The sequence below is a fragment of the Martes martes genome (genome assembly GCF_963455335.1).
Source record: "Martes martes genome assembly, chromosome: 1".
Lineage (NCBI taxonomy): Eukaryota > Metazoa > Chordata > Mammalia > Carnivora > Mustelidae > Martes > Martes martes.
The window spans coordinates 215,385,870-215,405,113 of NC_137888.1; the positions used below are offsets into that span (position 1 = coordinate 215,385,870).

The 19,244-nt window shown below is 50.5% G+C and overlaps 1 protein-coding gene across 1 annotated transcript in view; it reads right to left on the reverse strand.

Annotated features, from left to right (window-relative positions):
- Positions 1 to 19,244, reverse strand: part of ZNF556 (zinc finger protein 556) — a 144,276-nt gene that overhangs the window by 40,441 nt on the left and 84,591 nt on the right. The window lies entirely within an intron of this gene.

The following is a 19,244-nucleotide window of genomic DNA, read 5'->3' on the forward strand; positions in this document are numbered from 1 at the left end:
CAGAAAAAGCATTTACCAAAGTACAACGATTCACGATAAAAACCCTCAACAAAGTGGATTTAGAGAGAAGATACCTCAACATAATAAAGGCCATATATGAAAAACCCACAGGGGTGACAGGGTGGCTCAGTCAGCAGGGCATCTGCTTATGACTCAGGTCGTGATCTCAGGGTCCTGGGACCAAACCCCCCCCCCCATCTGGCTCCCTGCTCAGCAGGGAGTTTGCTTCTCCCTCTTCCTCTGCCCCTACTCCCTGCCCCTGCTCACACTCTCACCACCCCCCAAATGAATAAATAAATAAATGAAATCTTAAAAGAAAAAAAAACCAACCCACAGATATCATTCTCAATGGGGAAGAAGTAAGAGGTTTTTCTCAAAGATCAGGAACATGACAAGAATGTCCACTCTCACTTTTATTCAACATAGTACCAGATGTCCGAGCCACAGCAATCAGACAACAGAAAGAAATATGAGGCATCCATCATTAAGGAAGAAGTAAAACTTTCACTGTCTGCAGAAGGCATGATCCTCTACACAATAAACCTAAAAGTCGGGACACCTGGGTGGCTCAGATGGTTAAGCGGCTGCCTTTGGCTCAGGTCATGATCCCAGCATCCTGGGTTCGAGTCCCACATCGGGCTCCTTGCTCGGCAGGGAGCCTGCTTCTCCCTCTGCCTGCCACTCTGTCTGCCTGTGCTCACTCTCGCTCCTCTTTCTCTCTCTCTCTCTGATAAATAAATAAATCTTTCAAAAACAAAACCTAAAAGATGCCTCCCAAAAAACTGCTAGAACTGATGAGCGATTTCAGTGAAGTGGCAGGAGACAAAATCAATGTAAAGAAATCTGCTGCATTCCCATACAGCAAAAACGAACAGCAGAGAGAGAAATTAAGAAAACGATACCATTCACACTTGCAACAAAATAGTAAGATATGTACCATCCGTAAGAATAACTCTAACCAGGGGCACCTGGGTGGCTCAGTGGGTTAAAGCCTCTGCCTTCAGCTCAGGTCATGATCCCAGGGTCCTGGGATCAAGCCCCGCATCGGGCTCTCTGCTCAGCAGGGAGCCTGCTTCCTCCTCTCTCTCTGCCTGCCTCTTCATCTGCTTGTGATCTCTCTCTGTCAAATAAATAAATAAAATCCTAAAAAAACAAACAAAAAAAAAAAGAATAACCCTAACCCAAGAGGTAGAAGACCTGCACTCTGAAAACTGTAAAACACAGAGGAAAGACATCGAAAACAATGCAAAGAAACGGAAAGACATTCCCTGCTATGCCCTGGAAGGACAAATATTGTTACAATATCTATCCTGCCCAGAGCAATCTACACACTTAATGCAATCCCTATCAAAATACCAAGGGCATTTTTCACAGAGCTAGAAACACAACCCTAAAATTTCAGCGGAACCACAAAGGACCCCAAAGAGCCAAAGCAATGTTTAAAAAGAGGCAAAGCTAGAGGTCTCACAATTCTGACTTGACGTTGTGTTAGAAGACTGAAGTAATCAGAACAGTGTGGTACACAGACACAGACAAATAGATCAAAGAACACAATGGAAAGTCCAGAAATGTAACCACAATTATATGGTGAATTCATCTGCAACAAAGCAGGAAAGAACAGCCAGTGGGAAAAGGATGGTCTCTTGAACAAATGGTGTTGGGAAAACTGGACAGCCACATGCGTAAGAAAGAAACTGGGCCACTTTCTCACACCACACACAAACATAAATTCAAAACTGATTAAAGACCTAAATGTGAGACATGAAACCATAAAAATCCTAGAGAAGAGGACAGGCAAGAATTTCTGACATTGGCTACAGGAACTTTCTTCTAGGGATGTCTCTGGAGGCAAGGGAAATAACAGCAAAAATAAACTATTAGGACTACATCCAAATAAAAGCTTTGGCACAGCAAAGGAAACAATCCAACAAAACTAATGGCAACCTACAGAATGGGAGAATATATTTGCAAATGACACATCCAATAAAAGGTTAGTATCCAAAGTATATAAGGAAGTTAAAAACTCAACATCCAAAAAACAGTCCAATTAAAAAATGGGCAGGGTGCTGGGTGGCTCAGTCGGTTAAGCCCGCAACTACTGATTTTGGCTCAGATCACGGTCCCAGGGTCACTGAGATCGAGCCCTGCATCCCCTTCAAGCTGGGCATGGTGCCTGCTTAAGATTCTCTCTCCCTCTCCCCACCCCCGCTCACACACACTGTCTCTCAATAATTAAAAATGGACAGAAGATACGAACAATTCCTGCAAAGACAATCTACAGATGGCGAAGAGACACATGGAAAGAGGCTCAAAATCCCTCATCATCAGGGAAATATAAATCAGAACACCTGTCAGAATATAAATCACCTGTCAGAATGGCGAAAGTCAGTAACACAGGAAACAACAGGTGTTGGCGAGGATGCAGAGGAAGGAGAACCCTCGTGCACTGTTGCTGGGAGTGCAAGCTGGTGCAGCCACTCCAGAAACAGCATGGAGTTTTCTCAAAAAGTCAAAAACAGAGCTACCCAAGACCCAGCAATCGCACTACTAGGTATTTATCCCAAAATACAAAAACACTAATTCAAAGGGATAGATGCACTCCGATGTCTACTGCAGCATTCTTTTCAATAGCCAAGATACAGAAAAAGTTCAAGTGTCCATCAACTTAGGAGTGGATAAAGAAGATGTGGTGTATTTCTACAATGGAATATTACTCACCCATGAAAAAGAATGAAACCTTGCCATTTGCAACAATATGGATGGAGCTAGAAAATATTACACTAACTAAGTCAGAGGAAGGCAAATACCATATGACCTCAGTCGTGTGGAATTTAAGAACAAAACAAAACAAACAGAGGGGTGCCTGGGTGGCTTAGTGGGTTAAGCCTCTGCCTTTGGCTCAGGTCATGATCTTAGGGTCCAGGGATCGAGCCCCACATCATTGGGCTCTCTGCTTGGCAGAGAGCCTGCTTCCCCCACTCTCTCTGCCTGCCTCTCTGCCTACTTGTGATCTCTCTCTCTGTCAAATAAATTTTTAAAAAAGATAAAAAAACAAACAAAGGGGAAAAAGAGAGAGACAACCAAAGAGAACAAACTGACAGTTACCAGAGGGGATGTGGGTGGCAGATGGGGGAAATAGAGGATGGGGTTAAGGAGGCAATTGTGATGAGTACCAGGTGATTAAAATTTAAAAATAATAAAAAATTTTAGAGTCTAACCTAGAATATATGTAACTAATTTTAATGACAATTTTTCAATTTATTACACATTTTAAAAGTCCTCAAGTATGTCTGTGAGGTAAGAGAAAATATACATATTGGTCTCTGCCCCCAGTTCTTAGCAGAGCTCCTGAAATCCTTATAAATTTTGAAGTCATAAGAGCAGCTAGGAGCATTTATGCTTATGAGGTGCCTGGGTGGCTCGTGGATGGGGCCTGGTCACCAGACAGACCAAGCCATGACCCAAGCTGGGAATTTTCAGCCCCACACCACATCCCTCCAGTCTCAGGAGAGGGTCTAGGCTCATAGTTAATCATGGACTATGCCTGGGTGAGGACACCTCAAAATCCCAGCAGGATGGGGTGCAGAAGCTTCTGTGCTCAGGACCCTCCCCTACGTGTACCTCTTCATCTGGCTGTTCATCTGTACTGCGAATCGTATTCCTTCATAAACTGGTAACTGCTAAGTGTTTGGTCCCTAAGTTCTGTGAGCAGCTCCAGCAACTTAATCCAAGGAGGGGTGTCATGGGAACCTCTGACCTGTAGCCAAGTGGGACAGCTGTGGGGGACCTGGGGCTCTAGGAACTGCAACAGGCTCATGGAGGGGGACTGCACCCCAGCTCCTGCGGTCTGATGCTGCCAGAATTGAGTTGGACTGTAGGACCCCAGGCTCGAGCTGCAGACTGGGGAAACACTGCATAGCCAGTGACCAGAAGTGTCAGAACTGAAGTTTTCTGTGTCAAAATGGAAAGATGTAGGAGAACCAGAGAGGCTTTCCAGATACAGTGTCTGGTAAAAACAGAAAAGGATCCTAAAGGAAACGTTCTAAAATGCTCCTGGATGACACGAGAGTGGAAAGGCAGAAATGGCAGAGTGTCGCGTGTTCCCTGGAAGAAAACCGCCCGCCGTGCATCAGCCCCAGACTTTTCATGACGTTCCACGAAATCCCAAACCAGGCCGGGCTTTGGTTTTGAACGTATGAAAAACTATGTAAAAAAACTGAAACTGAAGGCAAGTGTCTATGAATAGCCAAGTTTTCTACGGAACGAGGGGGAAGAGACTTTCCCTAAAACACATCAAGGCATATAAGTAACAACGGAATGCGGCAGGTACGCCAGAGCAGAGAGAGGGACCCGTGGGCAAGAAGCCACGGAGTCAGGTTTGCCTGCTGATGGCACGAAGGCTCCAAGCCAGCAAGGTCCGGCCGGTCCCCCCGCAGGCACCGCCCAGTCCTGGCAGGCTCCTCCCAGTCCCCATAAGCACCGCCCACTCCCATCAGGCTCCGCCTAGGGCCCGCCCCCGCCCCCCACTTTCCTGGCAAGCTCTAACCCAGCAGGCTCTGCCCAGTCCTGGCAGGTCCTGCCCAGTCCCTGCAGGCACCGCCCACTCCAAGAAGGCTCCGCCCAGTCCCCCCCAGACACTGCCCACTCCTGGCCTCTGCCCCAGCAGGCACTGCCCAGTCTTGGTGGGCTCTGCCCAATGGTGGCAATGCTGGACACCTTCCCACAGGAGGTGGTGCCAAAAGTTATCTATGGGGGATGATCAATGTCTTTCATACCAACTTCACTTGCAGAAAAAACAATTTAATGCAGATTTTACAAGCAGAACACTTGCAGAAGGAGGTAAACACAAATGTTCTAGGACTTGCTATTACCAAGTTTTCTAATATAAAGGGAAAAAGAGTAAGTTACAACGGAAAGCACTGACAATCACGATTCTCTTAAAATTCAGAGGAATCCATTCAGCAGCACCGAATAGAGTCAAAAGGAAAACCACCCTCCAGGAGAAAATGCCTGCACTGCCTAAAAATGACAAAGGACTCGTGTCCAGGGTACGTAAAGAACCCATAAATCAATACACACACTAGAGGTGGGAACATGGCAGGAGACTCTTCAACACAAGCTGGAAGCCCACCTGCTCAGCCTCAATTACAGGAATTCAGAACCAGACGCGCATCCTAAGGGGGAGACTCTGGCTCACACATCAGATGGAAAAAAATACCTCCGGCGTTTCGAGGTGCCAACATCACACAGGATTAAACAGGCCCGCATCGTTTCCCAGGAAACTGAAGTTAGCCGCAATCTACAATCCACAATTCTTCTCTCCAATGTAGAAATGCTGAGTTGCATTTTGCACTTGGAAACAAAAATGAGAATGAAGTAGCAGGGACCAATCGAGAACCGCGCATGAGACACCCCGAGGCCCGTGTAAGACCTAGGAAGGCGGAGTGAACTCTGGGACCCACGCAGCAGGCAGCAGACGCCGACGCGAGCGACACAGCCCAGGGCTGCGGAGCCACACGGCTGCCGCCGCGGTAATGACCAAAGCCGCCCAGTTCCCTGGAGCAAGTTCAACAGAGGCAGAATCAAGCCTACCACGCTGGGGAGGGAGACGGAGCGAGAGCTGCGAAGGAAAAGCCGCAGAACGGCAGTCCCGGGGGCAGCACCCCGGGAGCTGCTCCCACCCGACGGTGAAAATCTTACCCGGCAAACACGGCACCAAAGTCTGCAGGGCTCGCCAGCCCTGGAGTCACCCCGCAAGAAGGTGGGGAACCCCCTGCATCTTCCCCCCAAACCTGGTGAACAGGGACACTTCCTGGACTGCGACACTTTTCCCCGAGGGGACATCCTCTGGCTAAGCCCCAGAATAACACGAGAGTCCGCAGGAAAAGGGAGACGTGACCCACTGACCACCCTCCCCGCTCAAGGGGAAGGAAGGAGGCAGAGAGCAGAAAGCATTCAGTCTTTCTCCATCTGCTGCACGGGAGGCTGCCTGAGAGCGAGCCGTCCGCGCTGAGCTCCACGGGGACAGTGCGGCCTCGGGGCTCAGTGACCGGCAGGCTCTGCCTGAGCCCGGAGCTCCTGGGCCAACATCCTGGAGGTGAAAGGCGCTCCCTCCCCCACCCTGTGGGGCTGTGGGAAACGGCAGGCCGCAAAAAGGGCCCCTTCCCCCTTCCACCAAGCCAGGACTCAGGGAAGTCCCCCTTGTTCATCCGCCCCAGGGCCGGCCACAGACCCCCCAAACCCACTCTGGGCCGCACCCACGATTCCCTCAGCCGCTGGTCCCCACGGACCCGTGGCCACGGGTGCTCGCTGTTCCAGGGCTGGTCTGGCTTCTCTCCTTGCCCCCGGACCCTGAACGTGGCCTGCCGCCTGCCTGAGCCACGGACTGCCCCTCCCGTGGACAGGCTGGCCTCAGGGAGCCCCAGGTCGTCGTCACACCTGGCCACGCCTGCGCGTCCTCACTCCTCTCCAGAAAAGATCCCCCCTCCTCCACAACTCTCGAGACCAGCGCTGGCCCGCCCTATGCTCACAGCGGGGGTCCCGCTGAGGTACCCCCGGCCCCCAGCGCCACAGCGCCCGCCTTCACCCTCATTCTCCTCCACACAAGTCTCTCCTCCCTAAATTCGCATGTTTCACTGGACACCGGTGTGACCAGCGGCCCAGCACTGTCCCTTTCCCGCCCACACTTGACCCAGGCTACTGTCCTCCCCACAGGCCCCTGAGCGCAGGGGGGCACTGGGAGCATGCACAGAGCTGGTGAAGAAGGCCCTGCGCCCCTGAGCCACGAGGCCCTCCTTCGGCGTGGGGGCCGATCCTGACCCTGGGCTTTCCTGCCCCGCCGCAGGCCACAGAAAAGCACAGCTCTGGCTGTGGGTCCCCGGAGCCTCTGGAGGATGTGACATCGGACCTTGTCTCCGCTGGAACTTCTCTGCAACCAAGTGCCTCAGCCAAGCCCGTATTTGAGTTCACCCCCCAGGTCCACCATGGGTCCACGGACCCTGATTCCCAGGCTTTACAGCCCCGTGCGGAGTGGTCCCCGCCTCCCTCCACCAGGCAGGGACTCGGGTACTCACAGGATTCCCAGCACGCCGGGATGTGACAGGAGGTCGGAACGCCCCCCTTGAGGCCAGACAGGGATGGGACGCCGGGACCCCACCCCGCGGCCCCGGGCAGAGAATCGGGACGGGACCCGGGGAACCTCCACGAGGGGAGCGGACAGGATGCGGGACCCCACCCCGCGGCCCAAGGCAGAGACTCGGGATAGGACCCCTGGGCCCACTCGCGGGGATGCGACAGGACGCCGGAAAGCACAACACGGCCCACCGCAGGTTATCGGGTGGGACCACAGGCCTCTCACGAGGAGCGGGGACAGGACGCCGGGACCCCACCCCTGACCCAGGATGGAGACTCGGGTCGGGGCCCGCGGGACACCGACGAGGAGGGGGCCCGGACGCCGGAAGCCCGCCCCGCGGCCGAGGGCGGACACTCCGGACGGAACCCCCAGGGCCTGGAGACCGAGACCCACCGCCACTTGCGGCCGGATGCAGCCCCTCCCCGGGTCGCCCGGGCCCGCGACTCACCATCTCGGGGCTCCGCTCCGTCTCTCCAGGACTCCTCCACGCGGCACCGGAGCCGGGTCAAGCGGGCGCTGCGCGCACCCCACACCTGGGCCGGCTCCGGGCCGCTGAGCACCAGCCCGCCGCGCACGCAGACGAGCGTCTTCGCCGGTGGGGGCGGGGGGGTGTCCCGGGGGGTCCCGCCCCCCAGGCCCGATTGGACAGTTTCCGGAGGACGGGCCTTTCGCCGCGATACACGCCCCCGCGCTCCGATTGGGCGTTGCTCCAGATCCTGCAAAGTCACTGGATAGGAATACAGCGACCGCGCCGCGGCCCTGATTGGACATTGCTCCGAACTCCGCGACCTCGCACCGTGATAGGACAGCCTGCGGCCCTTCCCGTTCTGATTGGTCGGTAGTCCCGGCACCGCCCCCATGGCCCCTAATTGGGCAGAAGTCCGAGGCCCCGCCTCCCGGATCCCCATTGAGGCTTGCGGTGCCGGGGCGTCCCACCTGCCTGCGCCGAGTTCGGTTCTCCGCGCCGTGCGCCCCCGGCCGGCTGACCCGCCTGCGACCTCCTCCAGCCCCGGGTCTGACTCCGTTTCTCCGCGGAGCCTCCCTTGTGCGGCGCCCCATCGGGATGCGACAGAACAGAACCGTCCGTGGTCGGCACCGGGGCGAGGGGACGTGCACCTGTCCTCGGTATTCAAGCACAACCCCGGAGCCGGTGACGTCACCGCGGGGAGGCGGGGCCTTCCTGAGTTGGGGCCCGACCTGTGACCCGCGAGGCCCCGCCCTCCACTCCCCAAGGGATCCCGCGGCCCCGGAGGGCAGGGCGGCAGGCGGGACACGTCGGAAGACTCGGGTGTGCGCCTTGTATCGTACCAGGAAGGCCACGGCAGGTCCAGTCTGCAGCCGGTCCTTGCGAACGTGGACTGTAGGGCGCGGTCGCCTTTGTTAGGTCCGACGTGGTACAGCGGGGACAGACCCGGGACCCCAGTTTGCCTCTGAAAGGTGGGAGCGCGGGGCACCGAGCTGCGGACTCCTTATTTCGGCCCAGGTCACGATCTCAGGGTCAGGTGGCCTCCGGAGCCGGCTCGTCCCTGTCCCGCCCCCTCGGCCACTCCCCGCCCTCACCTGCTCTCAGATAAATAAAATATTAAAAAAAAGAAAGAAAGAAAGAAAAAAAGTCGCGAGCTTATGGTCCGGGAATTGTATCTTCCTTTTTCAAACAAAGTTAAGGCCAGAACAGCCAGGAAACCATGCCTCGTGGCGGCCGCCGCGCAACTTTGCTTCTACAGATTAGACTCTGTATCTTCTCGGAAACTGACTCACCCGGCCGGCCGTCTCGGGCTCCCGCGGCGTCCTGTACTTGTGGGATGCCCTCGCAGCGCGTCGCGTGTCCCTGCTTCGTTCCCTTTGGGGGTGACAATCCTTGCTCTGTGTCCGCGCCGGCGGGCCTGGAGCGGTTCCCCACGTCCGCGGGTGTTGAACGGCTTCTCACCTCGCATTCATGCACACGTGTCTGCTTCCATTTAGGTAGGACGGGGATACTTGGGTCACATTTTAATTCCGTGTTTAACTTCTTGAGGAACCACCACACTTTTCCCCACATGGGCTGCCCCCGTTTACACTCCCACCAGCCATGCGCAGGGCGTCCGAGTTCCCCACATCCTCGCTGAGGCCTGTTTTCTGAATTCTGGATCCTAGCCGTCCCGGTAAGTGGGAAGTGGTATCCCCTCATGGTTTTGACTTATGTTTCCCTTGATGGGGAGGGTCCTTTTGCGCGCTTTTGAGCCATCCGTACAACGTCTTAAAGGAAATGTGTTGGCAAGTTTTTGTTCAGTGCTTAACTGGATTGTTTGAGTTTTTGTATGCACATACGAATTCTTTGTGTATTCTGGATACTAAAATCTTAACGTATGTGATTTGTGGATCTGTTCTCCCATCATTGGGGTGTCCTTTCAATCTCTTGATAGCAACCTTTGATGCTCAAAATATTTTAACCTTGCAGGAGCCTAATTTACCTACTTTTCCTTGTGTTGCTTGTGGTTCTCCTTGCCTATTTAAGACCCTACTGAATGCAAATTCATGGAGATTTCTCCCTGTGTTTCTTTCACTCTTGGGTTTCCCAGGACAGCTTCTTTAGGGCTGGGGATACTCCGCAGAGCTGTCTAAGGCCTGGAACTGAGATGCATTTGATAACGCACATGTCCCTAGATAATCGTTCATTGTGAAAGGCCATGAACTTAAAGGTAAAGGAGTTTCTGTTTTAACTGATGACCTTTGATTTCTATGTGAATATACTTCTACGCTCCCACCTTTTCATCAGTATCTTACAACATGGTGAGTGTTTAATGCTTGATCATATTAGGGTAAGTCCCTTCACTTCATTATTCAAAAAGAATGGCCATTTTCTCACATTTGTTCTTATTTATAAAATTATGAAATGGGATTTATGAAGTTCCAGGGGGAAAACTGGTTATAATATTGGTGGAATTCTATTAAAATGATTCAGCCCTCTGGTAATTATACACATCATGGCAACATTGATTAATCATTTCTTAGAATATGCACCAGATTTGCATTTGTTTTGGTCTTTTTTGATGTCGGTGAATATGACGGCACAATTTCCACATTAGGTTCTCTCCCTTCGTAAGATTTACTTCGATACTTGAATAACTTATTTTAACTTTTATACATGTCATCCTTTAAATACTATCTTTTTGATAGTGATTAGAAATGGAAGGACATCCTGCGCACATCCTCGAAACCTGTTAAATTATCTTTTCTCTTTGATGACTGTGAAAGCTTGAGGTTCTATGTACACATTGGCTTTGGCTATGAAACAGGGTAAGGTCCTTTCCTCCACTGTAATTTTACACCCACATGTCCTGGTTTTGGCTGGGAGATCTACGATCCTGCTGAAGGGGACCGGAGTGGTGGGTATTCATGATGTACACATAATTCTACTGAGCAAGTGACTCTAAGCACATTTATGTATGCATTCTTGCATAAACGGCATTTTGGAGATGCCCTTCAAGAGGATTGGAGAGTTCTCATGCGTTCCTAAATTAGTAAGTGTATTTGTCATAGTATGAATACTGAATACTATCAGACGCTTTTCCTCTGCCTACTAAGATAATTTTAGATGGATTATTTGAAGTGTGGCATTGGGGAGCACCTGGGTGGCTCAGTCTCAGTCAGGTAAGTGTCCAACTCTTGATTTTGGCTCAGGTCACGATCTCAGGTCTGTGAGACTGAGCCCGGTGTTGGGCTCCAAGCTCCATGTGGAGTCTGTTAGAGATTCTCTCTCTTTCTCTATCATTCTGCCCCTCCCCCAATAAATAACTTTTAAACATACATCAAAACTACAAAAATAATATAAAATGGGGCATGGAGGTAAGTTAGATTAACTCATCCCATAACATGCTCCTGTAAATTCGACACACAGGGAAATCCACGAAATGTACATTTGACAGAAATATAACAAAAGAAACATCCATGACATCACAACATGAACAAGAATGAGGCGGCGACACCCCCCATCCTACGTGGGCTGATGTCCTGTCAGAAGACACGCCCTGTCCTTGAAGACTCCAGAACTCCTTTTGGTTCCTTATTTTCATCACCTGTGTGCACACTGGTTCTGTTCTCTACTGCATGTAAAAAGGAGTCAAAAGGTTCATATCACTTTCACCAACTGAGCCACCCAGGCGCCCCTCCTATCATTTTATATGAAAACTCCTTTGTTCAAATACGCTTGGTCTTCCCTACCTTACACTCCACTCATTTGTATTCAGCTGCCCTTCTAAGACCCAACCCTTTTCCTGGGTTGATTCAGCTCCTTGCAGCTGGGGCGCCTGAGTGGCTTAGTGGGTGAAGCCTCTGCCTTTGGCTCAGGTCATGATGTCAGGGTCCTGGGATTGAGCCCCGAATCAGGCTCTCTGCTCAGCGGGGAGCCTACTTCCCCCGACCTCTCTGCCTGCCTATCTGCCTACTTGTGATCTCTGTCAAATAAAATCTTTTTAGAAAAAATGCTTGCAGCTATCTTAATGACTCCACATTTTTTTTTGCTTGTAAAAGCAACGTTTCTAGTAAGTTACTTCTCAAATTAGTTTTGAATTAGAGTGAAATCAATTAGCCTCGAGAAGAGCTTATCCTCTCCTTGGATGTGCACTATCTCACTGCCATCTCAACGGGCTCCAAGGTGCTCTCCTACCACTCCACTGAAACCTTCTCAATGTGTGAAGACCTCCAACTCAGCTGATGCCTCTCCATCATGGCAGTTTTTCTCCAGCAAAGTAATGGGGTCTCCCTTGACTCTCTCTCTCTCTCTCTCTCTCAGCCCCACCTCCAAGCAAGGAAATTCTGATGGCTCTAACTTCAAATTGTACCTGGGGTCCAACCTCCACATCAACGCCACTCCTAACAACCCAGTCTGATCCACCGCCGTGGCCAATATCAGCATCCTAGTCCCTGTTGTCATGGTAACAGAGGGATCCCATGAGGCTGCCTCCTCAGCTCATCTTGAGGGTCCAGGCCACCCACCACCAAAGTCAGTCTTCTTGGCCTCTGCTGTTCCTCCTCCCCCTCTCACTGTGCGGTGGCCATCCTGGCCTCGCGCTGTCCTTCGGATATCCAAGGTACCTTCCCTCCTTGAGGACCGCATTCATCTCCCGGGGCTGCCATAACCAAGTGGAACATACTGGGTGGCAGAAATGACAGAGGTTTGTTGTTTCACAACTGAGGAAGCTGCAAGCCAGAGATCGTTGTCTGCAAGGTTGGTTCCTTCTGGAGGCTCTGTCCCAGCTTCTAGTGGTTGCCAACAATCCTTTGCACTCTCAGGCAGGTGGATGCATCATGCCACTCTCTGCTTCTGTCTCACGTGGTCTGACCCTGTCTTCAGTGCGGATCTCTGTGTCTAAATTTCCCACTTTTATAAGGATACCCATCACTGGCTCTAGAACTACCCTAATCCCATATGGTCTCATCTGCATTACATGGGTGTTCACTTTATTTCTAGGTAAGGGTGTATTCTGAGGTTCCATGGGTGTTCACTTTATTTCTAGGTAAGGGTGTATTCTGAGGTTCCATTTGACATGAAATGTGGGGGGTACAATACTGAACCCAGAGCATGTGTACGCCTGTACTTCCTAGGTCTTACCATCAATGTAGGTATCAAGTGGCAGTGTTAACTGAAATCATTCCTGTTTTGCTCTCCTCATCCTTCCAACCACGTCTGCATGTGTGTCTCTGACATATACACGCATATTTGGACTATATACACATGTGCAGTCCTGAAATAGCTGTGTCACCGCCAAGTACGTCTGCCTTTCATCTCTTCACTGGGCTCCATATTTTCATGCTACCTTGAAAGGTCAACGATAATTACAGTTCTGCTGAATTGTGCTATTTCATCGTCGGTAAGGCCCGCAGGCATACTTCCCAGAATTCCCATCTTGATGACTCTAGGTTGACCATTCACTGGCGGCCTAACTTGCATGACTATTTAAAGCACAGCGAAGATGCCCTAGACTCCGGCTGGGGTCGTCATCCAGATGGACTGATCTATGGGAACTGGCTGGGCAAGACTGTAGTCCACTGTTCGGATGAACAGCCTGTCAGTCAGGCTCATACCTGAACCAGACACCAACCTTTTCCCTTCTGTCTTCTTTGCAGTCCTGCCCTCCACTTCCATCTCCAAAATCTCCCCATTGAGGATGGGATTCTAGAGTCTATCATCAGAAATCCACAGCTCTGGGTTCCCAACTCCCGCCCCACTGTGGCCACCAACCAGGCCACCAACTTAGGCTGTCATGTTTGTGGATTTCCTCTGGGAACTCAACTGCCTCAATGTTAATACTCTGCCAAGAACCAAAGGCAAGCTTAGCTTAACAGTAGTCCAACCTCCCGGATCCCATAGGTCTGCTTTAACATACAAAAATTCCTCAGGAAACTTCCTTTCTCTCTACCCTCCCCCGCCCTAAGCTACACGTGAACAATCAGCCTCCAAGCGAATGGCCCACTGATACACACCTGAAGTGTCTCTTAACTAAGGTTTTACTAGACGGTCATAAATGACCTTTTCCTAACCACAGCTAGCCCCTTGAGGTCCTGGGAAACTTGGTAACAAATTCCTTAGACAGATGTGCTATCCCTAAGTCCCTCCCAACTTGAAAGTCCATCATCGGTCAGTCCTCACAACCCTAGGGCAGCTCTTTCTGCCCACAGCTCCTATCACCATGCTTTATAAAACCACTCTCTGCACCGAAGACATCTCAAGAACTCTCTCTTGACCATTAGCTTCCAGATCCTAACAGTTCACATCTTTGTGGCACTGAAATGTGGGGCTTGATTCTTACCTGGACTCCAAGCCTCAGTGCAAACTTGGTAATTCCTTCCCTTCCTTTACTTCCATTTCAGCGACTTTTCAAGGAGTTGGTCCCTTGGGAAAACATTCATGTCCATCGCTCAGGCTGCAATCCTCTAGCCCATGGCTACTGTTGGGGCGGGCAAAGCCTGCCTCTTGGCTAGAAGTTAGTGCCAGGGCTGGAATGGTTTGACGCCCTCTCTGGATTCCTGTCCTTATACAGAGTTGTCTGTCTTGGGCACCGGACAGCCATGTAAGTCACCATGACAGTTGCTGATCTTAGGACTCCCATGTGAGGTTTCCTCCTCGTTGGTATAACGTGATCCCGTCACATCCTTGGTCTAGCTGCTTTTGGCCATGAGACCTTTGCTCAGAATAGGCCAAAACCATTAACTGATTGCAATAAAACCCAACCAGGAGGTTTCCTAGGGACGTTTGCTGTAAAGACTGCCTGTGCTGAAAGGTCACTTACACCATCATGGATTCATGTCTTTTGTATTTTGGCAACATCCCCTACTGCTTCTGTGAGGGTAATACCAGTACCCGAGCAACACATGATCATTTGAACAGCTGGAAATTGGAATGGGTCCCCAACAATGGTGGAACTCAAGGAACACCATGACCTATTCTGCGTGATTGAGATGGTAAAGTCACTCCTGAAGCGGGGGGGTGCCCCGCTCCATGCAGCTGACTGCGGACTGATGGACATAATGGTTGGCCTCACTACGCTTATGATGGGACTGGATGATGCACTTGGGGATGCCCTATGTCTGGGAGAAGTCTTCTCCCACTTCCCAGTGACTCCTCATAATTAGGATATTGTTAAGGTTAGACCTCAAAGAAAGAGGGCTTCTTGATGGTTTTAACCCTTGGCTGTGATTTGCCCCAGGAGCTGCCTCTAGTGATAGAAAATGGCAAGTAGAGCTTTTAGCCAAGCCGACAGCAGCCACCTTAAGCAAACCCAGGTACACACTAGATGGAACACACCGAATCTGGGATCAATAGCTATGGCTTACCCCACAATGGGACAGTTAAGCCAAAAGGCAATTCTACGCCGGGGGAAAAAAGGGAACAGTGACAACATGTGAAGCCGCAGCACACAGCAGTTACAGGGACTACCGTCAGAAGTTTGCTCACAAGTCAGTGTTCCCTAGGCCATGGATGGGTTCGCTACTGACTGGACAAGGAGGCCCAGAATTACATGGCTGGCTCCTAACAGAGCCCAATGGATGTGTGGCTCTAACCTTAGCCATGGCTTTCCCTGGGCGGGATAGACCACTGTACTCGGGGTTTTGCCTAGATGCACGGACCCATTATTGAAACCATTACCAACCCAGCCAGCCTTCCACGTTGAAAACAATGGTGGACGTGTGCTGTGTTTCACTGGTATGACCACCTCGCGTCCACCTTTACTCCTCTTTAGGACGAAGGGTTTTGTTTTGCACAAGGAAGCTCTTCATAAGCAGTCAAAGCCCTAAATGACACTCAAAATAGCATTTCCCTATTAAAGACTGAAGTAACACAACGGTGCAGAGCACTTGCACGACACAGAACGCAGGAGATGTTTTAGCTGCTGCACAAGGTGGATCTTGTGCCATGACAGAAACAGAATGCTGTGTATACACGCCGCCTGGTCCCAGTAGTGTTTCTGGGTTCCTACCTGACCTGAATATTTAACTAGGCCCTTGCACGATCCCTCTCTTTCCTTTAGTGATGGCTGAACTCGGGACTGTAAGATTTTTGCTCAACGATGAAACCACTCTTATTTGGGCTTCTGACTCTTCTTCATTTTGTTACAGTCAGTACGCTTTGCTCTTCTGCCACTTCTCTCCACCTGGTGCCAAGACCCCTTCAGCACCGTTAGGTCAAGCCAGCAGATGATCCTCCCCACTACGGCAGATCCGTGCCTGTGGTCTCCCTCGGATGCAGCTGCCTTTGTAACTGCTCTCTCTGTATGTAAGTCCCTGGCTGAGCGAACGGGACCCACAGGTGGGGACATCTCTACAAACCCCACGGAGCGGGAAGAACTTACAGAAGACCTTCCATCCTCGGCAACTGTAAGATTTCAGGGTCACCGCTGCTCAGGGGGAAGTGATGCGGAGAATTAATGCAAAGGAAAAATCCATTTCCTTGCAACCTACAAACAAGTCCTTGAGACGGCCAGGGTGACACTCCTCTAGGAACTCACTGCCTCCATGTTCATACTTTGCTAAGGGCAAAAGGCAACCTTAACTCAACATTAGCCCTATTTCCTGATCATGTTAACCTCCTTGAAGATATAAAAATTCCTCAGGAAACTCCCTTCAACTCTACCCCCCAAGTTGTATATTAACAATCACCCTCCAAGCGTATGGCTCACTGATACACACTTAAAGGTCTCAAGACTAAGCTTTTACTAGACAGCAATAAATGCCTTTTGCCACTCCCTCAAGGTCCTTAAAACGTCGATACCAAACTCCTTAGAGACTGATGCTGTCCGTAACTGCCCCTCAACTTGAAAATATATAACCGGCCACTCCTCCCAACCCCAGGGCAGCTTGCCCCGGCCCTGGCTCCCGTCCCCGTGCTTTGATAAAACTACCCTCTTTGCACCAAAGACGATTCCAAGTTCGCTCTTGGCAGTCAGCTTCCAGCCCCATCTGTCTGCACCTGAGCTGGCCTTCACACCGCCTCCTTTTGAAACTGACCTGCTCCTGTTGAAATGCCTGTTAGGAATTTCTTTTTGTTCTAAAGAAAAAGCTTAGAAATGGGATCCCAGACGTCAAAATGCTTTGAGGGTATCCCTCTGTCCCATCTTGTGGCGTCCTCTGGTGTTATATTTAATAACTACCTCTCCTCACATGCGCTTCTAACTGAACGGACTAACTTCACGAGAACTTAAAACCTCAATGGTCCTTATGGGGAACGTTTGATCTCCCCAAACTGACCCTTATCCAAATTCAATTTAACAGCCATGACCACAGTTGTCAAAACCAGATAGGATGCCTGCTTCCATGGCTATTTGGGAGATTTCCAAACGCTATCAGGACCTAATGGTGCTTCTCTGCAAAACACTATTTCTAAATTCACAGAGGGGAGCCACCGAAAGGCATCAAAGTGGCTTTGGAGCCTCTTGCCCCTCCCCCATCTTGACTCCAGAGCTGCCACCCCCTGGTGTTCACACCAGGCCTCCAGTGGCCTCCTCCTCTTTTCCCTCTGCCCCATCCCCTTCTCCTGTGTACCCACCCCCCACTTCTAATTCTTTCTCTGAAAGTCCTGTTTTCCTCAGACTCTCTCCCCAATCCTTCCTCTCCTGAACCTGTTAAAACAGGCCCATTTGGGGTTCCGAATAACCTCAATTCCCTGCATTCGAGACTGAACCATGAGCCACAGTTAGCATTTCCCAATGTGGCTGAGGATCCCCGAGGTGTGGTGAACAGTTATTCAAATTTATTTTCAGGAATTAGTTCACATGCTTGTTGGTGAGGACCAGGCCAAACACTGGGTGACTCTGGCCCGACAGGAACATCTTAAGAAGTATTAAGGGAACAGCACGTTGTCTGCAGGGACACTAGAACACTTGCTGGAAATACTACTGAGCAATTCTACTATCTTCTCTCAAGACTGCTGAGTGGAACAAAATTCAAGACTTGCACACAAAAACCTGATGGGCCTTTTCAGGATGATTAAAACTGACTCCAAATTGTCTCTAAAGGAAAAACATTTTTTTTTAATTTATTTGACAGAGAGAGATCACAAGTAGGCAGAAAGAGAGGAGGAAGCAGGCTCCCGGCCAAGCAGAGAGCCAGATGTAGGATTCCATCCCAGGAACCCGAGATCATGACCCGAGCCGAAGGCACAGGCCCAATCCACTGAGCCACCCAGGTGCCCTTTTCCTTTTTTCCCCCTCAATTTTCAGTTGCGACATGTAAAACAGTTTTGAAACCAGTACTTTCTGTGATTACTACAAAGAGCCAGGATCTTGGAGAAAGCCTGTTACAAACATAACGGCTCCAGGCCCCTGTATCCTTCCAGCTGGCCGTTCCAACATTCTCTGCATTCCCAAACCAGGGCTCTAAGGAACTATGGGGGCTGTTCCCCGGGGTCCCTTTTAACCAACTTGTGGAACCATCTGCACATTGGGAATGAGTCTCTGCCCCTGACACCAGAACTGCCCTCCTGGGGGCCAACTCCCTCTCATAAAACCCCTGCCTGCAAGGACTGAAACAGCTCCAGCAGTGGGCCCTCTTAAAGAAATCTCCACACGTCTCTTCCTGCCTCTCAGTCTGTTCTTTTCCGGGCCCTTGGAGAGAGTCACCCTCCTCCCCTCTGTTGCTTCTCCTCCCTTCATGTGGGCAACTGACATTCCTTAGAAAACTAAATGCCAGAATCCGGTTCCCTCGAAATGGGCACATAATTCCAGAACTGGGCAGCAGTAATCAAAATGATCAACCAGGAGACGTAAACGACCTCCTGGCCTCTTTAGCACGTCCCGTCTCTGATGGCACTATGGGGTTTGTTCCTACTGGATCAGCTACCTTGTTCTTTATGGGCAACACGTTCAGCTGAGATTGGCAGAATCCACAGTATGCCTCATAAAGATAAAACTATTTTTCAAAATCTCTTGGGAGAATGAGAGAAGAGTCTATAAATAAAGATGCACTTCAGGGCATCAAGCCCATGATAGAAGATTAAAAGCGTCAGCATCTCATGATCCCCCAGCACTACTCAATGTAACACTGTCTTCCTGGTGAGAAAACCCAATGGTTGCCAATGGACATCTATCCAGGACCTCTCAGCAATAAGTAACACTTTCATGCCTCCACACTGGTGTTTCTAACCCCACAGGCTACTGACATCCATTGCCACTAGAGGAAATTTTTCATCCTAACTCACCTATGCACTGGATTTGGGATTCCAGCTGATAAATGTAGCGAGTTTTTGCTTTCACTTGGATAATACCCACAGACAGTCATGCCGCAGGAAACCGCAGAGTCTTCTGTACTTTCCGTGGACGCCTAAGGCAGCTCTGGATGGCGGACAATCTTCTGCGTCTCTACTTTGTCACACTATGGAGACAATTTCATTCTCTGCCTTTCAATGGAAGGCATTATCTACTTGTTGAAACTTTTAGTTTTAAAGGGACATAAAGTCTCAAAAAATTAAGGTTTGCTCAAAGTCAAGATACATACTTAGGGTATCTGATCTTGGAACCAGACCACACTGGGATCTAGACAAAACCCCTCATCCTTAATGCAGACACATCATGTTTTGAGTCCCGGTGGCATTTCACATGTCACTCTTCTAAGGAAGAAAGATTGTTTTCATAGTTTACTA